Source organism: Eptesicus fuscus, chromosome 5, assembly GCF_027574615.1.
Source record: "Eptesicus fuscus isolate TK198812 chromosome 5, DD_ASM_mEF_20220401, whole genome shotgun sequence".
Taxonomy (NCBI): Eukaryota; Metazoa; Chordata; class Mammalia; order Chiroptera; family Vespertilionidae; genus Eptesicus; species Eptesicus fuscus.
Genome location: NC_072477.1, coordinates 46,863,837 through 46,888,228, shown reverse-complemented (window position 1 = coordinate 46,888,228; position 24,392 = coordinate 46,863,837). Strand labels below are relative to the sequence as shown.

The following is a 24,392-nucleotide window of genomic DNA, read 5'->3' as shown; positions in this document are numbered from 1 at the left end:
GAAGATGAGGGCCATAGAATATTTATAGCCCAAAGAGCAATAGGGAGAAATAAATGTAATAAACTAGGCAGGTAAATAACTTAGCACAGTGGCACATAATTAGCACTATAGAAGAGGTAGTTCTCTGCTGTAGAAAGCTCTTGACTGGCTGAAGGGGGACTATTTCACCCCATAGTTTCTCGTTTGGGTAACCCCACCAAAACCCATGAACCCTAAGAGAAGAATGAGTGAAGATTTCCAGGTATCTCTTCCTCCCATATTCTACACATTGGTCTCTGAAAGAAAGTAGCTTTTGTCATAACAAACCAATCTTCCTACCGAAGCAATGATGCCTTCTGAACAAGTAGACTCAGAACAACTTGGCCACAGGAAATGCTTGATCACTGGAGTCTTGAAGCTGGGAGGTATTCCTGGGCTCAGAGATGCACGTATTATTGGAATATGCTGGTAATATCCTTTTGCTTGGATTCTCTAGTTCTCTACAATTGCAGAGATCAGCTTATACAACCTATAAGCTGATCCCTCATTTCAGTTCCTTACAAAGAAAACTGATCTCCGTTTGCATCCATCGCTATTGGTTATAGAGTGCTGGGAGCGCACAGTGTGGTTCTCCTGGTTCTCGCCCACTGGAGTTTGCACACCGAGCTGGGCCACCTTGTTTCGGCTCCAGTGCCTGACAAGGCCCATGCACTGTGCAGGCCTGACAAAGCCAGGTGCAGTTAACATTGCTGGCTCTGTGGTATGGACAGGTGAAGGCCAGGGAGCTTCCCAACAGACCAAGTTGAGTTGCCTCTCTGGCCAGAGGCCATCCCTGGCAAGGATCCAGCTTCTTCTCAATCCCTGAGAAGGGGCTGAGGTATATCCCATGACCAGCAGGGCAGGTAGGCAGCCAAGGATTCATAGAGTCCTATGACCCAAGACAACAAACAGCCAGAGAACTAGAGAGACTTCCAGAGGAGAGAACCTGCATGGCGAACCCACTGAGCCAAGCAAGGATATCTCACCTATGGAGCTAATTTCTTTATGCCCACTCTGCTCCTTATCCTTAAAATAAGAGTTAGGGCTCACTTTTTAATGGAACTAGTTATAACTAGACTATTTATGTTTCCTGGGACACTATCTTTCTAGTGACTGCCTACTGCCCTACGTAATCCCTCTGCCATATCTGAGTTCATTCCTTAGGTTCCCCAGGACAGCACTTACTCTAGAGAACCTTAGACCATAGCCCATGGATTCCTCATGCTGAAGGACAGAGAAAGTTGAAGGGGGGTGGGTGTCAATGAAATAGAGAAGAGAACAAAAGCAGAGCCAGAGTGAGTGTGGGGGGGATGGCTGGCAGCTGCCTAGAACTGTGACAAGGAATGAAATGGGTGTCCAGCTCTGACGACTCCCCTAACGTTTCTCTTCACTGAGGGTCCCGGTTCTCAGCCATGGCTCTTGGGCAGTTTGAGGAGCTCTGAGGTCCAGAAGCTTCTTTAGAGGGCCTATTGATGAAACACTAATCAGCGTGAAAACTTAGAATGAAGACTCATTGTCATGCATGTGGCCACCTCTGCTCTGGCTGTGAACTTGAACCCATCTTAGTGGGCTCACTTCCCCCATGTGACCAGCACTATGTGGACACCCACTTCCCCTTGTTCCCAAAGCCAAGCCACTGACTTACTGCCAATCTACCCAATTGTCATATTTATCTGAATGCATCACATTGGATCTTTATTGCTCTTCTAGGAGCTTCCTGACCTTCTTGAGGAAATCAAGAAACTTGCCTCCCTGTTTTAAGTCACTAGTCTTTCCAGGTTTTGTGACTTTTTGAAACTTGTGTCAAGATGTTACCAATGTCAAAATTATTAATACTATGTAGAAATGTGGGACGTGCTTATGGTCCCGTGTTAGTTTTCTTTTAAAGTCATGTTCAAAATATGGTGTATTTACTCAATAGTAACCAGGTAAATGTTTTTTGTTGACATGGACAAGAACAAGGATGGAATGTGCAAGAAGGAAGTTATTGTCAGGTAGGTTGGATTAGTGGATAATTTTTCCTTTTACAAATTCCCTCCCTCTAAATAAGTTTGTATATAAAAGTCACTTGGCTGAGACGTTTCCCTGTCCTAGTTCAACATTGGAAGTTCTGTTTCCAGTCTTGGCCAGACAGGCTTTGTCCAGCATTAAACCTGCTGTTGAATCTTCATAAAATCACTGTGTTGCTCTTGCCCCCGGTGGAAGATCAAGGAATTATCTTTTACTCCCCTGTACCTCCCCTTTTGTATGGACAACGGCTGCAAGTCAGCTCTGTTCCTTTCTTCGCTTTTCTCTGCCCTCTTCCCCTTCCGCTGACAGCTAATTCCATGAGACCAGCTCTGAGAGGCTCACTCTTACAACCTCTGCATTGATTTCATTCCTATGAACTGGGCCTGTGTTGACTTGTACTTTCTCTCAGAGGGGTAATGAGCCCAGGGATCCTTCTTATCCCAGACGGGTCTGATGCCTCCATTAAAAACAAACAACTCTAGTTATAAGCATCAATACAGTTTATAATTATGGATTGTGGTGTCCTTCCTAAACAACTTGAAAAAGTTTCCCAAATTCTCACTGGAATAAGTGGCAGAGCCACTATTAAAAACATGGAATGACTCGGGGGTTTGAGGCCTTTTCCCCTATCCTGTCCTCCAGGGGAAGGAGATTTGGAAGAGATAGCCCAAGTTGTGCCTGAGACCTGCAGAACCCTGGGCATCTAGAGACTCCATCCAAACCCCTACACCAAGAGACTTGCCCAAGATTCACCATTTGTTCTCCCCAAAACCTTGCAGTAGTCACTGAACAGAGCCTGTCCTTGCTGCTTTAACTAGTGTCTGCTTTGTTTATCTTTGGCATGCCCTGGAATAGCTCTGCCAGTTTACTTTCCACCGGATGACCAAAAGAGTTCCTGTTTCCCTACAACCTTGCCAAAATTTGGCATTTGCCAACCTCCTAATATTTGCCAACCTTGTGGGTAAAAAGAGATCTCTTGCTATTGTTTTCATTTTCACTTATCTAGCCCAGCTGGTGTTGCTCAGTGGTTGAGTGTCGACCTATGAATCAGGAGGTCATGGTTTGGTTCCTGGTCAGGGCACATGCCTGGGTTGTGAACTCCATCCCCAGTGGGTATCCTGTGGGATGCAGCTAATCAATGATTCTCTCTCATCATTGGTGTTCCTCTCTCTCTCTCTCCTCTCCCTTCTTCTCTGAAATCAATAAAAATATATTAATTTTTTTTCACTTATCTCATAACTAGTGGATTTTCTTGCATGAATTGCATATTTATATTCTTTGCCCATTTTTCTATTGGGTTTGCTGTTCTTTTCTGGTTGATTTGTAGCACTTTCTTATATGTTCTGGGTAATAATCCCTTGCTGGTTTTAGAAGTCTCCAGTGTTTTTCCTCAGTCCAGCACCTGTCAGTTAATTTTGAAAATGATATCTATCATTACTACATTACCATTAATTTTTCATAGTTAAATCCATCAACTTTTTTACCTATGGGTATATTTGTTAGGTCTTGTTTTTTAAAAAATCCAACTCAATTTTAAGATCATACATATATTCTCCTATGTACCTTTTTATTTATTTGTCTTGAGGGATTACCTTTCACATTCATATATTTAGTGCATCTGAAGTTCACCTTTGTTTATAATGTTAGCTATCCAACTTAATTTTTTCCCATGTAGTGAGCTAGTTTTCCCTGCACTATCTCCTAAGCAGTCCACCCTCATCCCATTGATTTGTGGTGACTTCTTTTTAATACAGCGGGTACACTCACATCCAAATGCATCAACATACACATATACAATTCTGAGTACTTTCTGATCCTTGGTCAATGTGCATGTTTCTGCATCAGCACCATAGTGTTTTAATATGTAACACTGGAATATAGTGGGGCAAGTCCTTCCCCTTTTTTCAAAATTGACATTACTGTATAAGGTTAAAGTGCAGCATAATGATTAGTACATAATTGTGAGATGATTACAATAAGTTTAGCTTACATCCATCATCTCTTATAGATACAAAAAAAGAACAATATTATTTTCCTTGTGATGAAACTCTTAGGATCAACTCTCTTAACAACTTTCATATATACCATATATCAGTGTTAGCTATAAGTCACCATGTTGTACATTATATCCCCAGAACTTATTTATCTTATTAAGTACTTATTTATCTTATTTGTACTTTCTGACCACCTTTAGCTAATTCCCTCTCCACCACCTCTTTCATATAAATTTCTGAAGATATCTTTTCATTCCATCAAAAAAAAATTGTTGGGTGTGTATTGAAATTGCCTTGAATTTTTAGATTAACTTTGGGGAGAATAGATATCTTTACATGTTAAGGAGTCTTGTCCACAAATATGGCATATCTTTTGCCTATTCAACTCATATTATGTCTTATAATAGTTTTACATTTTTCCCCAAAACTTTATTTTGAACTTCTTATTAATTTTAGGTACTTTGTAGTTTTGTTTCTCTTGTGAAACATCTTATTGTCTATTATATTTTCTGATTGAATATTGCTGATGTACAAGAATGCTATTTTTTGTAAGTGGATCTTATTCCTGACAGCCTTGTCAAGCATAAGTCATAGTTCTAAAGGTTTTTCTATTAATTCTGTGAGGTGCTCTATGTATATAATTAGATCACCTGTAAATAATGTCAGTTTTGTCACTTCCTTTCAAATCCTTATACCTATTATTTCCTTTTTCTGCCATATCACATTGGCCATGACCTCCAGTACTCTGCTGAGTAGGGCGTTCCTGTTTTTAGAGGACATGTAAATATATCTGCACCTGCTATCTCCTTCCCATCCCCAGGGGTGAAGCCTGCCCTAATGTAGCCAGAAGCTCCGTTTCCTGCTGATGTAGGAATGGTGATTCTGTTTTACTCTAACTCTTAGAGTGGAGTAAACTGTAATCTGTCCATGAAAATGTGGGGGAGAAAAGAGCCCAAGATAAAATTTTCCCTGACTCTGGCACCTTTCCTCTTCACCCTATAGACCAGGGGTCCTCAAACTTTTTAAACAGGGGGCCAGTTCACTGTCCCTCAGACCGTTGGAGGGCCGGACTATAGTTTTAAAAAAAAACTATGAACAAATTCCTATGCACACTGCACATATCTTATTTTGAAGTAAAAAAAAAAAAACAAAACGACAAAAACACCCGCATGTGGCCCGCGGGCCGTAGTTTGAGGACGCCTGCTATAGACTGTAGGTCCCAAACCCTTTGCTGGGACCCAACACATTGCTGTTCCTCTAGAAGGTTCTCACAGTTATTTCATTGGATACTCAGACCCACCTGCTGCCTCGTTTCTGGACACTCACAGGGCTGGGCTGTGTGAGACAGCCAGTAGCTTAAAATGGGTTGCCATTTTGTCAGGATCCAGAGGACAGAGTGACATTTCTAAAATAATTATAATCACAAGAATGCTTTAATCATAGACTCTTGGAGGCCCTCATTATAGCCTCTTTATTTTTATTTATTTTACTCCTTACCCGAGGATATGTTTTTCTTTGGTTCTAGAAAGGGCGGAAGGGAGAGGGAGAGAGAGAGAGAGAAGGAAGCATCGATGTAAGAGAGAAGCATCAATCCGTTGCCTCCTACATTTGCCCCGACCAGGGATTGAACCTGTGACCCTTCAGTGCACAAGACAATGCTCCAACCAACTGAGCCCCCTGGCTAGTGCATATAAACTCTTTAATAAGAACATTCAGGCCAAAACCGGTTTGGCTCAGTGGATGGAGCGTCGGCCTGCGGACTCAAGGGTCCCGGGTTCGATTCCGGTCAAGGGCATGTACCTTGGTTGCGGGCACATCCCCAGTGGGGGGTGTGCAGGAGGCAGCTGATCGATGTTTTTCTCTCATCGATGTTTCTAACTCTCTATCCCTCTCTCTTCCTCTCTGTAAAAACTCAATAAAATATATTATAAAAAAAAAAAAAGAACATTCAGGGTCTTGACAAGCTGACCTCACCTCCTTTTCCTTTAACTAAAACATAGCCCACAAATCTCCCTGGGTGATCTTCTCCAGAGCATGTAATGTACTTTAAACTTTACCTGTTTACCGTACAGTTCCCTCTCCATAGTATTCTCTCACCTTTCTCCACACTGAGAAATTCTACTAATTCTTCAAGGCTCAGAACAAACGTCATCATCCTTCTGAGGTCCTCTTGAGTTCATCCCATTGGTGTAAATCATTCCTTCCCCAAAGCTCCCCACCGCACTGACCTGTCAGGCTTGCCTTATAGTTTGTTGTTAGTTATCTAACTGTCCCATTAGATAGCGACCTCTAGGAGAGCAGGAACTGTGCTTCATTCATCTCTATCTCTGCAGCAGTTCTTCACACAGTAAATGCTCAATAAGTGTTTATTTAATTAATTAAATGGTAGAGATCACAAATTATAGGAAAAGGAAGTAATGCTCTTGCCAAATCTTGGTTTCAGGAAGATTGAATGTAAACTTGCAGGGGTGTGGTTATCTTTAGGAATACTTGGCAACATGCAAATAGGAATGAGAACAGACACTGTAAACTCCTGGTCATTCTCTTTATGGTCTGATAAACCCTTAGAGTGCTATAATAAGAGGTATTCAACCTGTGCAATGCTGTGCAACTATTTAGAACAAAACGTACCTGCAAAGTCTAACATTCAGGGGCAATGGTGGACGTTAGCATGTGGCCAGATATTCCTAGGTTTCTGCTCCTGAAAATTGTCCTCCTTGCACCGTTAGGTGGGTGTCCCTTGAAATGTACCTATTTATAAGTGAAGATTATGAGATAAATGGAAATTTCTTTTGAAAATATTACCTTTACTTTTTTAAATTTTATTTTTCAATTATATTTTACACTCAGTATTATTTTATATTTAATAGGAATTTCTAATAAGTGGAATAGATTGTTTATGTTGTGGAAGAGACACACACACACAAAATAAAATAAAATTAATACTAATGTTTATAGTCTCCCTTCTCTTCGAATGACATACAGCAGTTTCTTCTGTGTTTTTTCTTTTTGCATCCCTAGGCAATAGGTAAAGAAAGTATTGTTATCATTTTGGTGAAAGCAGAGATAAGGAAGCATTAAATTACTTCAGTAGATGGTTATAGCAACAGCCCTTAATTTGTTCCTACCTCCCTGAATCCACATCCTTGAGTAATACCTTTCACAGTGACTCCAGTCTTGGCCATGTGACTTTCTTTGACCAATGGAAAAGAGCAAATATGACATAAGCAGAAATTTGCAGCCTGCCCTCTCTCAGTGATCTTTGGTACCCTGAGACTACCATAGTGAGACAACCATGTGAAGCCAGATTGGTCTGCTAGAGAATGAGAGATCACATGGAGCAGAGACAAACCATCCCAGCTGAGTCCCCCTCAACCAACAGGTCAATCTCCAGGTATGTGAGAGGCCAGCCAACCCCACATGAGTCACATACAGACCCTCAGCGATCTGCCACACCAACCTAGATCAGAAGAACTGTCCAAATGACTCACAAAAAGCATGAGAAAAAATAAATGTTTGTTGTTTTAAGCCACTAAGTTTTGAGGTGGTTTGTGACACAGCAAAACCCCAAGAGAGCCTACTCAGGCCAGACCTAGAGAGAGGTCCTAGTCAACAGGTTTGTGTTCAATTGCTGCTACGCCTCGTCTAGTCAAAGGTGAGGTTGAGATATGCAAAACATAGGATATTGTTTTGTATCTTAAATGCAATTAAACATCTTCTGGAATTCCTCAAGGGCAAAGGCCAAGACTTGATTTTCCCAGCTGACTTAGTACAGTGGTCAGCAAACTCATTAGTCAACAAGCCAAATATCAACAGTACAACGATTGAAATTTCTTTGAGAGCCAAATTTTTTAAACTTAAACTTCTTCTAACGCCACTTCTTCAAAATAGACTCGCCCAGGCCGTGGTATTTTGTGGAAGAGCCATACTCAAGGGGCCAAAGAGCCGCATGTGGCTCGCGAGCCGCAGTTTGCTGACCACAGGCTTAGTACACTCATTGCTTTATTCATAAAGATGAGGGATATTGCTTTTCTGTAAAGGAACAAAAGCTTAGTTCTCATGAGGATGGAAGGTAAAGCAACATGTGGTGTGTATAACTCTCAAAATGTATATAGGGCACAGATATTTTTAATTACAAAGAAAATTTTAGACTAACCATCTCTCTTAAGAGAGAAAACAGGGAGAAAGGAAAAGGCAGGGACCGTGGCCCAGACCAGAGCCTTGCAGAGCTGCTGAGCTGAGCAACCTCTTTGAGGCCCATGTAAGCAGTTCCCCCCTGGAGTTGTTCAGCGTACAACTTACACAGCCATACCTGAGGCCCCTGCCCGGCACACAGTAAGTGTTCAATGAATGGCAAGCAGGCGAGTGAGCGCGTGTGCGTGCATACACATCATGTTTGTGGCATTTAGCAGAGTTTTAAATGGAAAGAAAAAGAAGCCAAACTGGAATGAGGATCCCTGATTAGTGAGCTCCCAGAGCACACCACTTTGCTTTTGGTGTGACAAAGTGAGAAAATATCAAACAAAATGTGGAGATCAGACATAAATTCAAAGAAGAAATCAACATCATAGGATAAAAAATTAAATAAAAAAAATAAAAATTCATTTTGGTTCATGGTGACACCTAGTGGTATATCAAATCTGTGGGTCTTCCCAGGAGTAGTTTATTTTGCACATTAGGGTGGAGGGATCCTTGGGATAGTGGACCCCTGCCCCCTTCACAGCTTAGGTAGTTAAGGTCCGCAGGCCTCGCAAGGTCAGTGTGGGTGGGATGTTGTTCCAGAAGTTAGCCCTCCGGAGCACGTTCCAGTGCTGCTGTCGCGGAGACCCCCTGAATAAATGCCAGAGGTGGTGGGAAGCCCCCTTCCAAGTCCAAGGTCACTCTTTGTCACTTAAGATAGCTGTTCTCAGCTGTCTCTGCCTTTCCACTGTGTCTTTTTCTCTTCCCATCTCCTTCCCTCAGTTCTTGTAATGGTCCATTTTTTTTCATTCTCTTCCCTTCTCCTTCCCTCTGGCAAGACCTGATGGCTCCTCTTTCTTCTCACTCTTCCTCTCCACCCCTTCCTTCTCTTCTCTTCTACTTTTTCTTTCCCCTCATTTATTCTCTCCCTCCTTTTTATTCTCCTCAGTGTTCTCTGCTGCTCCCAAAGATGTCAGGAATCCCAGATCTGCACTGCCTAGTATGGTAACCACTAACCCAGGTGGCTATTCAAATTCAAATGAATTAAAACTAAATGGAATAATAAAAAAAAAAAAGCCAATCCCTATGTCACATAGTCACATTGCAACTGCTCAGTAGCAGCAGTGACGACTCTGTTGGACAGCGCAGAGCATGATCACTTCTGTCATTGCAGAAAATCCTACAGGAAAGCATTGGCCTAGAGTTTAGCTCATCTCCCTCTCCAGTCTTTCACCTTTTCCTTCTCGACACCTCTAAGTGGTAGTTCTTGAGGCGGTCAGCGTTCTGCCCCTTCCCGGCTCTCTCTACTCACTCCAGTTTATTTGGTGGCTTCTGTTCTCTGTATATTATTATGTAAACTCATTAAGATGTCCTTGCCAAGTGAACACAAAAATATATAATCATGCTAGACAGTTTATTTGGGACAGTCCATGATTCACGGCATCTTGTTTTCCATGATTTGAAACTCATCAAAATATTTTTAAACTCAACACATCAACACATCATTTAAAAAAATTATACCCCAAGCCTTTCTCATTCTCTCTCTCTTTTTTTTTTTCTTGCTTTTTTAAATCCACGGGTTTCTACCTTTCTACCTTGAGTTAAAATAGCTTTAAAATTAAACAGTACACCTTTTTATTAATGCCTGAAAATATATATTTTTATATATAGAATAGCTTTGAAATAACACACAGGAAACTAGTTGCAGATTGGTGTTTGACTCAGATGGAATGAACATTCACTTTTTGTTGAATGCACTTTTATAATATTTTTTTACTAGATTAATATGTGTGTAACTTTTTAAATTTAATTGAATTCTAAATTACTTTTTTCCTCTGTTGGAAATGTTACTGTTCCTGGGGAAAGAGAGGAAGGCAGACCCAGCCTCCTGCTGAGGGTGCCACAAGCCCTCACTGTGTCCTGTTGCCACTGATGGGGAGGTTCATGTGCTCAAGGAGGGCCAGGAAGGCCTTGCGCTTGGGCAGGGCTCTGAGGCATGCCATGTAGGCCGAGAGCAGAGGGAGGGAGTCCAGGCAGCCAGGCCAGGACCTGGAGATTCGGCAGCAGGTTGAACAGGTCGTAGTCCACGCAGGACATCTGGTCGCCCACGATGAAGGCCTGGCCCTCTGGTTCTGGGACAGCAGGGTCTCAGAATGCTTCAGGGGCCCCGGCAGTTCCTGCACATAGTCCTCCTTGCCCGCCTGGTAGTTGGTGTAGATGAGGGTGATGTATTTGCTGTGGGCGACCTTCATGCGTCACTCACCACGTGCACCGGGGCTGCCTCCTGCTTGGCCTTCCCATACTGCCCAAGGGGGCCCAGAAGTCATAGGATGGCATTGGACTGAGTGAGGCTTCCGTCCTGACATTTGGGGAGCTGCCTGCGTAGACAGGAGGCCTTGAGTGAGCCCTGCAGCCAGGTCTTCTTGGTCACCACCGCCTCCTTCCAGCTCTGGCCCTGGCCAGCCAGCAGCACACACATGGCCTCGCTGTGCCCTAGAATAGGGAAGTAGCCTATCATGTAGGGCAGTGTGGTTTGCAGTGTAGACAAAGGCGGCAGAGCTCAGGCCTGAATTCTAAGTGACTTTTGAAATTAATATAAATGTCACAACCCTGAGAGGATGGAGCCAAAGATAGTCCAGGAAGATGAGCTCTCAGAGAAAAGGTAAGCTCTGAATGAGCCTGCAAGGTTTGGGTGATGATGTCTCTTTAAAGAGATGATGCAGGCAGAGGTAGCACTGCATTAACTTTATTTTTAAAAATATACCTTTATTGATTTCAGAGAAGAAGGGAGAGAGAGCTAGAAACATCAATGATGAGAGAGAATCATTGATCGGCTGCCTCCCGCACACCCCACACTGGGGATAGAGCTGACAACCCGGGCATGTGCCCTGACCAGAAATCAAACCGTGACCTCCTGGTTCATAGGTTGATGCTCAACCACTGAGCCCCGCCAGCCGGGCTGCATTAACTTTAGATTTACGTCCAATGACGACCTGCCAAGATTCAGATGCCCTGACACGTGGCCCCTCCTGACTGTTGATAGAGGTGCCCATTAGAAAGAGCCTTCCTCTCCCTCCCCCCATGATTAAGGAGCAGTGATTGAGAGACAGTTCCCTGGGTGCCCGCCTCCAAAGGAATGGAAAATGTTAGCCGAGAGCTCTCCTTTCTGCCCGGGGATACACTCACCCGCCTCTCTTTCAGTGATGTCTTGATGAGTGAAATAAAAGTTACCATTTCTCGTCCTTGTCCTCAGCTCTCCCAGGCTGGTCCTGGCAGCATGTCCTCCTGAGTACCATTGATCTTCAAGAAGAAAGGAGGATGGAGCCTGAGATCCCTCCTGACTTCAGAGCTGCTTTCAGCCCAGAGGTACTTTGAAACTTGGATTTATGTTGCCTTTAGAGTAAAGGCTCATGCTTCCTTAGAAGGGGATTTGGGGACTGGGATAGAACCGTCATACCTTACGTGACAGTGGTACTGCCAACCTGAGAAAAAGGGAAACCGAGGCAGGGCACAGCAAATTTGGTGTGAGCTGGGATTTGCAGTCAGTGCTCTTGACTTCCCGTAAGACCACAAGGGCATCCACACCGTATAATCATATGCCCAGACAGAACTGTAGCATCTCTGTGAACATTCATCTAAATAAAGCGCCGCCTGGACCATGCCACCCAGGGGAGTTGGTCTGTGGTTCTTTCCAACTGTGGGCTTCTGTGGTGCCAGACTGGCCCGGGGAGGAATCCTGGTTCTCCTAAAGGAACAAAGGGGGACGCTTGGGCTGCATGGAACACGCAGGAGTCTGTGTCTAATGAGAGCTCGCGGTGCTCTATGTTGGGAAGACAAACAGCAGCCATTCCTTCGGCTGACGACCAGCACTGTCCTTCCTTCAAGGGAGACTGGCCAGGGGAGGTAAAAAGCTCAGGATCATCAATGCTACAAGGGCCCTTTAAACAACTCCAATGTACCCTCGCATTTTATGGAGAGGGAAACTGGGGCGCCAAAAGGTTGGGAGGCCAAGGGACCTTCCTAAGATTATGGAAGGGGATTGCAGTGCTGAGCCTCCCGCCAGGCCCCCCTGCACCATCCTGGCAGCCCAGAGACCCTGTGCAGAGACTCTTCCTCTAGGCTCACGGCAGGGTGCAGACACCTTCACAGTGTTCGTTCATTGATGTGATTGCTGACACACCAGGGATTGCTCAGAGTGTGTTTGCAGGCCAGATTGTAAAGGTACATCTGTGCTGTCTAATACAGTAGCTACTAGCCCCATGTGGCTACTGAGCTCTTGAAACATGGCCAGTGCAAACTAACGCATGCTATAACTGCAAAGTACACATCGGATTTTGAATACTTGGTATGAAAAAAAATGTGGGTAAAACTATTCAGGTAATAGTTTTATGTTGATTATATATTGAAATGATAATATTTTAGATATATTAGGTTAAAGTGTGTTTTTAAAATTACCCACTTCTTTTTACTTTTTAAGATATGGCTGCTAGAACATTTCAAGTGATGTGTGGCTCACATTACATTTCTATTGGATAACACTGAGATACACAACATAGACTCTGACTTCTGCTTTGCAGTCTAAGGCATCATGTTACAGTGGGGTCACCTGTGTACACACATGTAACGTACCTGCACTGGGAGGAGGGAGGAGGGAGAGGACAAGAGGTAAGCAGGGCAGGTGACTTTCTGCGTGCTCTGAGTGTGAAACGGGACATAATGTTCCACTCTCCCCTTGAGTGGTCCCGGTTCCTGTACTCGACTCTCGTGAGGTGAGTATCTCACCTTTCCAAGAGCAGAGTCCAGTGTTTTACCACCTACACCAACATTGATAAACCTCAAAAACCTAACATTGAGCAAAGAAAGCAGACTGTAGGTGCCTGCAGATGGTTCACTTTACAGAAAATTGTAAAGCTGCAAAGTTATATGTTAAATATGGACATTCACAGGAGCGATCAATGCCGATTAGGGACAGCGATTCCCTCTGGGGTGGGAGGGAGGGAGAGAATGTGGTTGGGAGGGGCTTTCATTGCATTTACAATACTTTTCTCTAGTTAGATGGTGGCGTACGGCTATTTGATATTATTCTCTATCCTTTGTGTAGACTGGACATATTTCATAATAAAAGTACTTTAATATGCATACTTCTCACACACTGATTAGGTGCTGGGAGAGGCAGCATGTATTTTTGATGTATGCAAGTTTTATTTGCCTAATATTGCTATTGCAAATTCTTAGGCTGTCTGCTATTTATCCCCTTCAAAGCCCGTTGTACCCTGTGTATGGAGGACATCCAAAGAAAGCAATTGCCTTTAAGGTCTAAGCAACTACTTTTTCTTTAAAATGTATATATTATGGTACAACCCTCATCCTCAATATGTATTCAGTTAGAGAAAACATGTCCTAGAAATGATTTATATACTCAAGTATCAGGAAAAGGCACTGATAAAAGGGAGTGTGTGATTTTCTTAAGGAGAAAGTGACTGATGACCACAGTGATTCAAAAAGCATGAAGTAAAATCAGGCTGAAAAAAATGTATAAGCTAGTTGTGAAAAGTCTGAGTTACAGGCTGCAAGAAAGGAGACATTTGTATATGCTCCCTCACCATGATCCTGGATAAAACCTTAACTGACCTTCTGAAAATTAGAAAAAGAAAGAAGGAAAAGGATGATTTTATCATCTCAGACAAACAGTCCATGTACGGGTGTTTAGAATGAGTTGCAAGGCATGCTAAGTAGGGTCCTGCTATGGCTGCTTTGGGTTCCTGACCCAGCCCTCACTAGCTATTTGACCTTGGGTAAGTCATATAGTAGCTCTGAACTGGAAGTTTTTATCTGTAAAATAGAAGCTTAAGGTGATGTGCATAGCATGACTGGCACTCAGTGAAACCTGGGTACTTAGAAATAGTTTCTCCACAAAGTCCCGTTACTCTGTTTGAGAGGGATAAGCTTCTGCCATGTTATCACATTTCCTGTCCCCTCACCAGCCCTTTTGCTTAGGCTCACACCAGACAGACTCTGATTAGGCACGGCCGCGTTAGGGCCCCCAGTAGGCATGGCAAGGGGTTTTCCTTCTGGCAGGGATCCAGGGGCCCCAAGGGGCAAACCTCAGCAAGGCCCCAATCTTGAAACATCTTGTTGTCTTAAGAGGCAGAGATGAATACTTCCCCAGAGCCTCAGGAGATTTCCAAGTATTGCCTGCATTGCTCCATCTATGTTTATCTCCAGATTGCTAACTCCCCCCACCCCCCCATCCCTCAATTTGTATTCCCACAAGGCAGCCAGGGGTGGGGTTGCGAGCTGCGAGCCAGGCCAGGCGGAGGGGTGCACACCGAGTTCTCAAGTCTGCCCCACCAGCGGGCTGGTTTTTAGACAGACTGTCACGGTGCCGGTGGGAGGCTCCAAGGGGCACAGACGCTGGGCTCCGATTGGGGTGCACACTGTGGAGCAAGGCAGGTCCTTCTCTACGATCAGGGGCTCTTCCATGGAACCGTACCACCTCACCACGCAACTTCTCTTGTCCATAAGGAACTTGTTGAAGTGCCCTTCGACGGCATTTCCCCAGCTGCCCCTCCCCTGGGGCTGGGCTTCCATCCACTTCCACGCGGGTGGGGGTCATCCCCGTTCGCACGGATCTTGCTATACGTATCGAATGGGACATTATAGCCAGCAGTGAACCCTTTGATCTCGGCATTAATCCCTGACTCCTGCCTCCCAAACCGGTTGCAAGGGAAAGCCAAGATCCACAAACGGCACTCGGCGTGTCAGCGTGCAGGTCGGCCAGCTGAGTGTACCTGACGGCTGCTTTGCCTCATTGGGAAGCCACGAGGCACCTTGGTGACCATGCACACGAAGCCCTGGTGCTTGTCCAGGTTAACCATGTGCTGGTCGATGCCCTTGGCTGAGAACTCGTGCATGGACTGAGCACAGCGCCAGTGGTCCAGGGACCACACATGGTGCTGGCCAGAGCCCCACCCCACCCCACTGCTCACCCTCCCACCCTCACCTCCCTCCACCCCAGGCTCCCCTACCCCCTCACACAAAGAAGTGCTGGCTTCAGCAGGCGGCTCCAAAGTGCTTTTAAAGTGTGAATTTCCCTTTCCAGAAAGCCTTTGAAAAAAACATCATTTTCTATTTATCTGAGTGCTTTTTGCAGAGACAAGAGAGTAGGGAGAGTAATTTGTTGAGTTTTATTTTTAAGCATAATCTAATCCTTAGCGGTAGGATAAATATTTATTGACCATTGGCTATGTGCCAGTCAAATTCCAGTCCTCAGATGAGACAAAGAAAAATAAAACAGAGTCCTTGCTCTTGAAGAGTTTTATGGTCCAGAGGGGACTTAAACTAGTACACTACAATAATTACATTCAAAGCATAATGCAATATGGACCACAAACCAACTAGAAATGAGGTGAATCAGGGGTTCTGAAGGAAAGGTAGCATTTACTATAGGGGACTTTTATTACATCAACAACACTCTAATAAAAATAATACCCTAACAAGTACCGATTTTCCTTTCTCTGTGTTCTCTTACACATCCTTACTCATACATTTATATTTTTATAGTATAATCACAATACAATTTTGTGCTCTCCTAAGCATTATAAGCATTTCCTTTTGCTAAATACGTTTCATCATAATTTCCATCTGTTAGTGAATGTAATTTCCTTTACAGTACCCTGTTGTGTGATAAATGGGTTATTTCCAGTTTTTTCAGAGTTAAAAATTACGGCGTAAGGGGTATCTTTATGCATGTAGCTTATTTCTTCTTCAATATCCTTTCGTTAGCTCTGCGAAATAAGATTGATGGGGGTGAAAGGGCAAGAACATTTCTCTCTTCCCTGAAATATATTGCTCCAGGGTTCCCCCCAAAATATTGGACCCACTTACAATGTCACAGCAGTAGATGTACCTGTTTGGTGGGGTGTGTGTTTTTGTTGTTGTTGTTGTTTTGTTTGTTTTTTTTGTTTTTTGGTTTTTCCATCTGCTGATTTCATAGGTATCTGTGATGCCTTATTATTATTTTAACTTACATTTTTGATAACTATGTTTCCAATACCCTTCCTGGTCGGATCTCTTCAGGTCAGAGGAGCAGGATTCCCACAGGCAGACAACGGCACTTCGCCAGCCAGAGGGAGGAGAGCGCGCATGTGCAGGAACACGTTTTTGGCTGGGGGAGAGGGGGCACAAAGAGGGAACTGGTGGAGGTGAGGCCGGAAAGGAAAGTGGAGGCCAGCGTGTGCAAAAGTTTGTTTAGAATCCTGTAAGGTTTTTAGTTTAACTTGTATGCCTCAGAGGAGTGAACAATTGGATTGGCCTGTCTCTCTCTTAACTCTGATGGATCCATGGTTCCAGCAAGCTAACTCCACTTGTCCCTGTCGCCTCTAGCCAAACTCCTGCCCCCCTATCGCTTCTTTTCCACCTGGAGCCCGCTGATTCCCACAGCTCCTGCTCCACCTGGCTCCTGCCCACCCACCTGCCTCACTCTCTCATCTTCAGTTTCACCCTCCTGCACCCCGGCCCCTCCTCTCCTCCGGTGCCCTCACTCACTGTCCCTGCGCGCTGGGCCGCAGTCTACTCCTGTGCACTGACCCGCCTGACCCAGCATCAGCCTCGGCGTTGGATCTCTGGTTCCACACACCACACCCCTGTCCCCCCTCTCCCCCCACCCCCCCCACCCCCCCCCGCCCCCGCTGACCCTGGCCCCTCCAGGATGTGCTCTCTCTGTCTTCCAAGAGGGTTAAAAGCCACCAGAACTGGGAGGGAGGCATCCACTGTGTTTCTTTCTCCTCCTCTGCAAGGAAAACGCGAGAAGCCTGAAGCAGAACTATAGACGAGAGGGGTGTGTAGTCCTTTGAGAAAACACGGAGGCCTTTGTTCCCCAGAGCTGCTAAGCCCCAGGGGGTTGTTTGCACTGATACCCAGAGCTGATAGGCCTTGTGAAGAATCATATTTCTTCCTGCACATCCCCCAACCGAGCTCCTCGTGCTGCTGAAAGAGGCAAAGAGCTGACCAATAGCACAGGGCACTTTCCAGACTCAGCCCCATAACCAGAGAGAGGCCTCCAGAAGGTGTGCAGAAGGCCTGGACCAGGAGACCCAGACTGTGCGAGTGAGCCATGCCAGGCTGCGCGTTGCCCCATGGGCATGGAACACAGTGCATTTTGTGGAATCTTAGGTGATAGTGCTTGCAGGTATGAAAACCCCAGGTGTGAAATAAACCTAGGCAATGCCCTGGCAGCACCCTCTGACTTTCTATAAGCAGACTCTTTATAGGAAGCCCTTGGTCCCACCCTGTCTGCTGGGTGCCTTTGGGAAACTTCTTCACTAAGCCTCAGTTTCCTTATCTGTGAAATGGGAATAATAAAACGAATGCAAGGTGTTGTGAGGATTACATGAGTTAATATAGGCAGAGTACTTAGTGCCTGGAGTCAGATACTCTGTAAGTGGTAGTCGTGATAATTTGGGTTGGTTTGGCTGGCAGCCGGCCTCTGCTTCTGCTGAGGGCACCAGCCTGAGGTTGTTGACCTGGCCCCAAGCCCTGAGAGGAACCACCCTCAGGACCATTCCCACCTATCGGATCTGCAGACCAGAGCTCCCTTTCAGACATCTGTGACTCAAAACACGGGCCTCCTGCTGCCCACCCATCTGAGGAGCAACTGTTCCTCCAGGGCAGGCAGAGGAGAGACAAATCCCCAAGGCCGTGGGCACAAGCCCAACAGCCTCCCCATTGGCTGGGCCTTGGTGGAGGGGATGACCCGGGGCCCTGTGTGAGTGTTTCCCTGAACACTTTGTGGCTTCCACATTGGTTGGGGGTTTTGCAGAGGGTGGCACCACTGAATCCCGGTGGCCACTGATGGGCTACTTCCTGAGCACACGGTGCTCCGCCCTCCTCCCAAAGCTAACGTCATGCTCTCCAAAAGGGAGTTTAGGGGATGCTGAGGGTGCAGGCCCCAGGTGCTGGGGTGGACAAGCACCGCGGCCTCCATCCAAGGGTGGTGTGAAATTACGTCTGTGGCAGCCCCATGGGAACAACAAAGTGCCACCCACTGTGCTTTCTGGCATGAGCCCCGTCCCCTGCAACTTCACTGGCCTTTGAAGATGCTCCACAGGTAGTGAGTTTTTGATATTTAAGAGGATTGCACGGCTCATCGGCATGGGTTTTCGGCTCTTCCTTTCTTTTCAGACAAGGTGGATTAAATCATATCTTCATCAGACTGGGGTTTGGCGTGAGCTGTGATGATGATATCATTCCGATTCTAAGCCCGTCCCCACAGTTACCAGGTGCACACCCCTAAGGGAATTCTGGCAGCTTTGGAAAGTAGAAAAACAATTGCTTTTGATCCTGGACTACAGTTTGCTCTCCTACGGTGGGAGAGCAAGTCCTAACTTGTCTTCACTTGACATTTAAAAACATCTTAGTGTCTGTTTTATATTAACCATATCCCACCAGACAGTGTAAGACAAACGAAGGGAAAGGGGAAGCTTTGAACGTTATCTTAGGGACCGGCTGGGGGAAACAGAGAAATCCTATTGGCGTGTATTAAGTGCTTCCCTCCACCTGACGCTGCCTGCCTTCCCGTCTTAGCCTCACGATAATATAGGGACTTACTATCGCCATTTTTTAGGCAAATGAATCTCAGTTACTGGAATAATCAATATTTTATCTGATTTTTAAAATGAAAAATAAATTAAGCTTTCAGTCCAGGTTTCTCAATGCAATGGCTTCAGGGATACTGACTACAAGGCCTCGCCCCCGGGGAAAGGCAGACAATACCAGCGATGTGTAGGTACATGCTGAACTCAGGGCCCGGAACAGTTCTGAGTGAACAAAGCAGAGCTTGGATTTATAAGAATCCGTATTTCCAAGAGAAAAATAAGCCCTGCTGAGGAGAAAGATGCCAGGATATTCTGGAACAAAGGCTAGTCAAATGGATCGCATTTCAGGGAATAAACCAGCGAAGGTGTCTTCGTCCACTATGGTGATAACACTTAAGCCCCCAGGATAAAGGAGGACAGACACCCCAGAAGAAAAGAGAAGAGAAAATGCTTCCTTGACTGAGTAGTTTAAAACCAAAATGACTAAGAAACACCTTCAACTGTCTGCATGTGCCTGGAATAGACTATTGTCTTGTTATTGTTGTTTATTTATATTTAACCAGGAGGCAAAACGGGAGCTCAGGATAGTGTTTAAAGTTAAAATACAGAAAAATAGAGTTAGGTTTTCTTTTTTAGATACCTAAGGCTGTAGCCTGGAAAATATAATGCCCACAAATGCGTTATTTTGTTTAGTTCTCTCAATCACCCCCACAAGGTTGGTATTATTCTCATTTTACAGATGGGAAAACCAAGACTTGAGAAGTAAAATAACTTAATATTATACATCTTCTAAGTTCTGAGATTTGAACCTAGACTCCAAAGCTGATGTTGTCTTCAGGTCTCCCAATTCCCTCTCACGGGGGGTTTATTTCAGCATTTCTAAGAGACGTTCACATATCTGCCAACTGTTTGGCTCTTAAGGACCAAATTGTACTCTTGAGTGGAGAAGGTAGGAAAGACAGAAACAAGGGAGGAATGGGAGAAGTAGAGGGAAAGACGTGAACCCCACTCCCACCCATCTCGGTTTCCCTTTTTGGAGAAGAGCCTCTTGTCTGACGGCTCTCTCTCCCTTCATTCAGCACAATTGGACCCAGGTGTGTCTCTCACTCTGCCCTAATTCCTGGAAACCCAGTGCTGCAGGGCCTGATCTGAGAAGGCTGGAGTTGACAGGATAGATCATGGTTTCATGCAACAGGATATCTTTTTTCCAGAGTGTCCCCCAAGGGACAATGATGGTGATTTCTCCTGAAGGCAAATAAGATATGAAATCTAGTTACTCTTCAATAGGACCAAAGATCAGGGGGCCACAAGTGAAGCTGTCCCCCACCCCCACTCCCTGACCCAGCATGTTAGTGACTGCTTATATAAATGGGTGAGTGGATGGATGGATAGACAGATGAGGATAAATGTTGAACAGTAAATAAGTAAGTAGGGGGATGATGGATGGATGGATGGATGGATGGATGGATGTTGGATGTTGGGTAGATAGAGGAATTGTCTCCTCAGTAGCTCTGCCCATCCTTCACTATCCTCTAATTATGGTGGTTTACATCATGTCTTTGTTTCAGCCTTCTATGCTTGGAGTCACTCAGAGTGCATATAGGACTAGACTAAAAAGCAGGTCTCCTCTCTGTGGTAGACTGTTCTCTCAGTTTGATTTTATAAAATTCAAAAGATTCTGCTGCAGACTGGTCTTGTATGATCAAACAGCAACAATATTCCTGTTATAGATTGTTTATATAAAAATAGGAAGGATGGCTGAGACTCTGGAAGCTGGAATCTTCTGACCTATTTATACGTAGTTAGTAGTAAGAGAGCTTCATATTTACCAAATATTTCCTTTCCCTTGGCCCCAGCGTTACTGAGTTTATTAACCCTTGTTAACGAAAAAAACCATTGAAACCTGTAAAGAATTTTAGTGAGTTTATTTGAGCCAAAATGTCGACATATGCCGGGAAGCAGAACCTCAATGAATTGAGATAATGCTCCGAAGAAATGGTGGGTTACATCTGTATTTATACATTGCCATCAAAGGAGGGACATAGGTCGGCTACATGAAACTCATTGGTGATGGATTAAGGAGGTGGGATAAAGTCAACCGGTGGGAAACCCCTGGGATTGGATAAAAAGCAAAATGATGGACACATACTTAGGTGGGTACAGGAACAATTAACATGATAATGAAGGAATTTGAAGTATCTGTCCTGGCGCCCACCACATTTGGTTGTGCCCCAGGGGCTCCAGCAAAAGAAGGAAGTTACAAGTTACCCAGACATCTCACAGATATGTTATCTTAGAGGCAAAAAGGCAAATGGGCTCAGTAAGGAAGATCTAAGTTGATCTTTGTCAGGGAAGATATCGGACTAGGACATGACTACCCACTATAACCTTTTTGTAGTTAAATATTTAATTTTCAAACCATCCTTTGTGGTTATTTCAGGTCTCTGAGTTTGCAAGACTGCCACGCAGGCCTCCCCTGAGCTTGTCAGGTTAGCATGTGGCTCCTTTCGTTCACACCCTGTTTTCACATTTTGGCCGATTATCTGCCCTCAAGGATTGTTAATTAATCTCCTCCTCACTCCTTTCCTGCACCTTGGATCGGATTTTTTTCTATTCAGTTGTCACATCAGTTGTTGATAGAGAGGTTTTAAAATCTCAAACAATAATTGTGGATTTGTCTATAATTCCTTGCAGTTCTATCAATTTTTGCTTCATGTATTTTGAAGCTCTATTATGAAGTACACAAGTGGTTAGGATTATTATATTATCTTGATGAATTGACACCTTTGTCATTATGAAATTACCCTTTTTATCTCTGGCAGTATTCTTTAAAATTTACTATGTCTGGTATTAATGTAACTACTCCAGTTTTCTTTTGACTAGTAGCATGGTGTATTTTCTTCCGTTCTTTTACTTTTAACCTATTTGTGTTTTTGTATTTACAGTTGGTTTCTTGTAGACAGCATATAGCTGAGTCTTGCTTTTTTATACAATATAACAGTCTCTGTTTTTATTTGGATATTTAGCCCATTTACATTTATTGTGATTGTTGATATTGTTGGCTTTAATTCTACCACCTTCCTATTTGTTTTCTATTTTCCCCCTCTATTTTTTGTCCATTTTCCCATCTTGTTCTGACTCTTTTTTGATTAATCATAACTCCTTGTTGTGCCACTTTAGTGGCTGCTTTAGGGTTTATAATATACTAGTGGCCTGGTGCACAGATTTGTGCACATGGAAAGGAAATTAATTACTGCAGCTCATCAGTAAACCAGATTCAGTGCTGACAGTGCCCCAGCAACCACATAACCCATGGCCGAAGGTGGAATCACGTGGCCCTGTGAGGAATTGGGCTCCCTCCTCTCTGGTTCGGGGTGCATCACCCAAGAACCACCACTGCCAAGTCACTGCAGCTTGGCAACTCCTGCGTTGAGCCTCTGCTCCCTGGTGGTCAGCGCACGTCATATGTACTGGCCGGTCAGCTGGTCAGATGGTCACCTAGACTTTTATATATATAGACATCTTTAACTTATCACAGTTTACCTTCAAGTGGCATTATGCCACTTCATTTATAAAAGTCTTATAACAGTATACTTCTATTTCTCTCCTCATGGTCTTTGGGTTATTAGCTATGAAGAAAAATATCTTTAAATTTCTGATGTTCTTTATTCCTTTATATACATCCAGGTTTCCCTCTAGTATCATTTTCCCTCTACTTGTAAGACTTACAATAACATGTCTTACAGAATAAGTCTGGTGATTAATTCTTTTAGCTTTTGTATGTCTGTAAATGTATTTCATCTGTCTTTTTTTTTTTCTGTTATAATTCTTTCTTTTCAAGGTTGTTTTAGGGCAGTTTTTAGGTTCACAGAAAAATGGGAAGAAAGAAAAAAGAAAATGCAAAGATTTTCGATGTACTCCCTGCCTCCAAACATGCATTCAACCCTTTATAGCTCTCCCATTATCAACATCCCCCATCAGAATGGAACATTTGTTGCATTTGATGAATCTACATTGACACATCACAATCAATAGTGCCCAGTTTACCTTAGAGCTCACTGTTGGTGGTGTACATTCTGTGAGTTCTGGAAAAATGTATAATGGCACATATCCACTGTTATGGTATAATACAGAGTATTATCGTTGCCCTAAAAATCCTCTGTGCTCTGCCTATTTATTTTTCCCTAATAACCCACTTTCTGGCAACCACTGATATTTGTACTATCTCCATAGTTTTACCTTTTCCAGAATGTCATATTGTTGGAATCATACAGTATATAACCTTTTCAATTAACTTCTTTTACTTAGATATATGCCAGTTTTTTTCATGGCTTGATAGCTCATTTCTTTTTAGCACTAAATAATAGTCCATTGTCTGGATGTACCACAGTTTATCCATTCACCTACTGAAGGACATCTTAAAAGTTCTGGCAATTATGAATAAAACTGCTATAAACATCCATGTGCAGGTTTTTGTGGACCTAAGTTTTCAACTACTTTGGGTAAATACCAAGAAATCTGATTGATGGATCATATGGTAAGAGTGTGTTTAGTTTTATAAGAAACCACCAAACTGTCTTCCAAAGTGGCTTTACCAGTTTGTATCACCACTAGCAATGAATGAGAGTTCCTGCTGCTCCACATCCTCACCAGCATTTGATGTTGTCAGTGTTCCATATTTTGGCTATTCTAATAGGTATATAGTGGTATCTCATTGGTTTAATTTGCATTTCCCTGATGACATATATTGTGAGACATCTTTTCATGTGCTCATTTGTCATTTAATAACTTCTTTGGTGAGATATTTGTTAAGGTTTTGGCCCATTTTTTGTTTCTTTTGTTTTAATCTTCACCTGAGGATATGTTTTTTGTTGATTTTGAGAGAGAGAGAGAGAGAGATCAATGAGAGAGAGAAACATTGATCGGTTGCCTCCTGTAGGTGCCCCACCTGGGATCAAACCCACCACCCAGGTATGTGCCCTGACTGGGAATCGAACCCACAGCCTTTTTGTGGATTCCCACAAAATCCCACATGGGACAATGCTCCAACCAACTGAGCCCCCTGGCTGGGCTATTTGTTAGTTTTCTTACTGTTGAGTTTTCAGAGTTCTTTGCATGTTTTGGATAACAATCTTTTATCAGTAGTGTCTTTTGTAAATATTTTCTCCTAGTCTGTGGCTTTCTTCTCATTCTCTTGATCATCTTCATTTTTAAAAGGTATTTTCATTGGGTATAGAATGCTAGTTTAATCATTTTTTAGTACTTTAAAAATTATACTGTCCTCTAGTCTGCTTTGTTTCTGACAAGAAATCTTCTGTCATCTTTACTTTGTTTCTCTGTAATAATGTGTCTTTTTACTCATCTGCTTTTGATTTCCTCTTTATTGTTCACTTGAAGCAATTTGATTATGATGTGCCTCCATGTTGTTTTTTCAGGCTTTTATGCTTGGGGTTTAATGAACTTCTTGGATCTGTGAGATTATAGTTTTCATCAAATTTATAACATTTTGGCCATTATTTCTTCCAATGTTATTTTTGGCCTTGGCCCCCAATTTTAGGGACTCCATTCTCTAAATTACACATATGTCAAACCACTT

The 24,392-nt window shown here is 43.7% G+C and overlaps 1 protein-coding gene and 2 pseudogenes across 1 annotated transcript in view; 1 reads left to right on the top strand and 2 right to left on the bottom strand.

The window, feature by feature from the left end:
- The window catches only part of APH1B (aph-1 homolog B, gamma-secretase subunit), a 113,280-nt gene extending 101,696 nt beyond the window's left edge, over nucleotides 1–11,584 (top strand). The window contains exon 7 of the mRNA XM_054716170.1: nucleotides 11,455–11,584. The gene's annotated coding sequence lies outside the window, so the exon portion shown is untranslated. The remainder of the gene's footprint in view (nucleotides 1–11,454) is intronic.
- On the bottom strand, nucleotides 10,112–14,255 carry LOC103283973 (glutathione S-transferase P-like; annotated as a pseudogene).
- A 282-nt stretch (nucleotides 14,256–14,537) lies between these two features.
- On the bottom strand, nucleotides 14,538–15,168 carry LOC103283972 (phospholipid hydroperoxide glutathione peroxidase-like; annotated as a pseudogene).
- Between the last annotated feature and the right edge of the window lie 9,224 nt (nucleotides 15,169–24,392).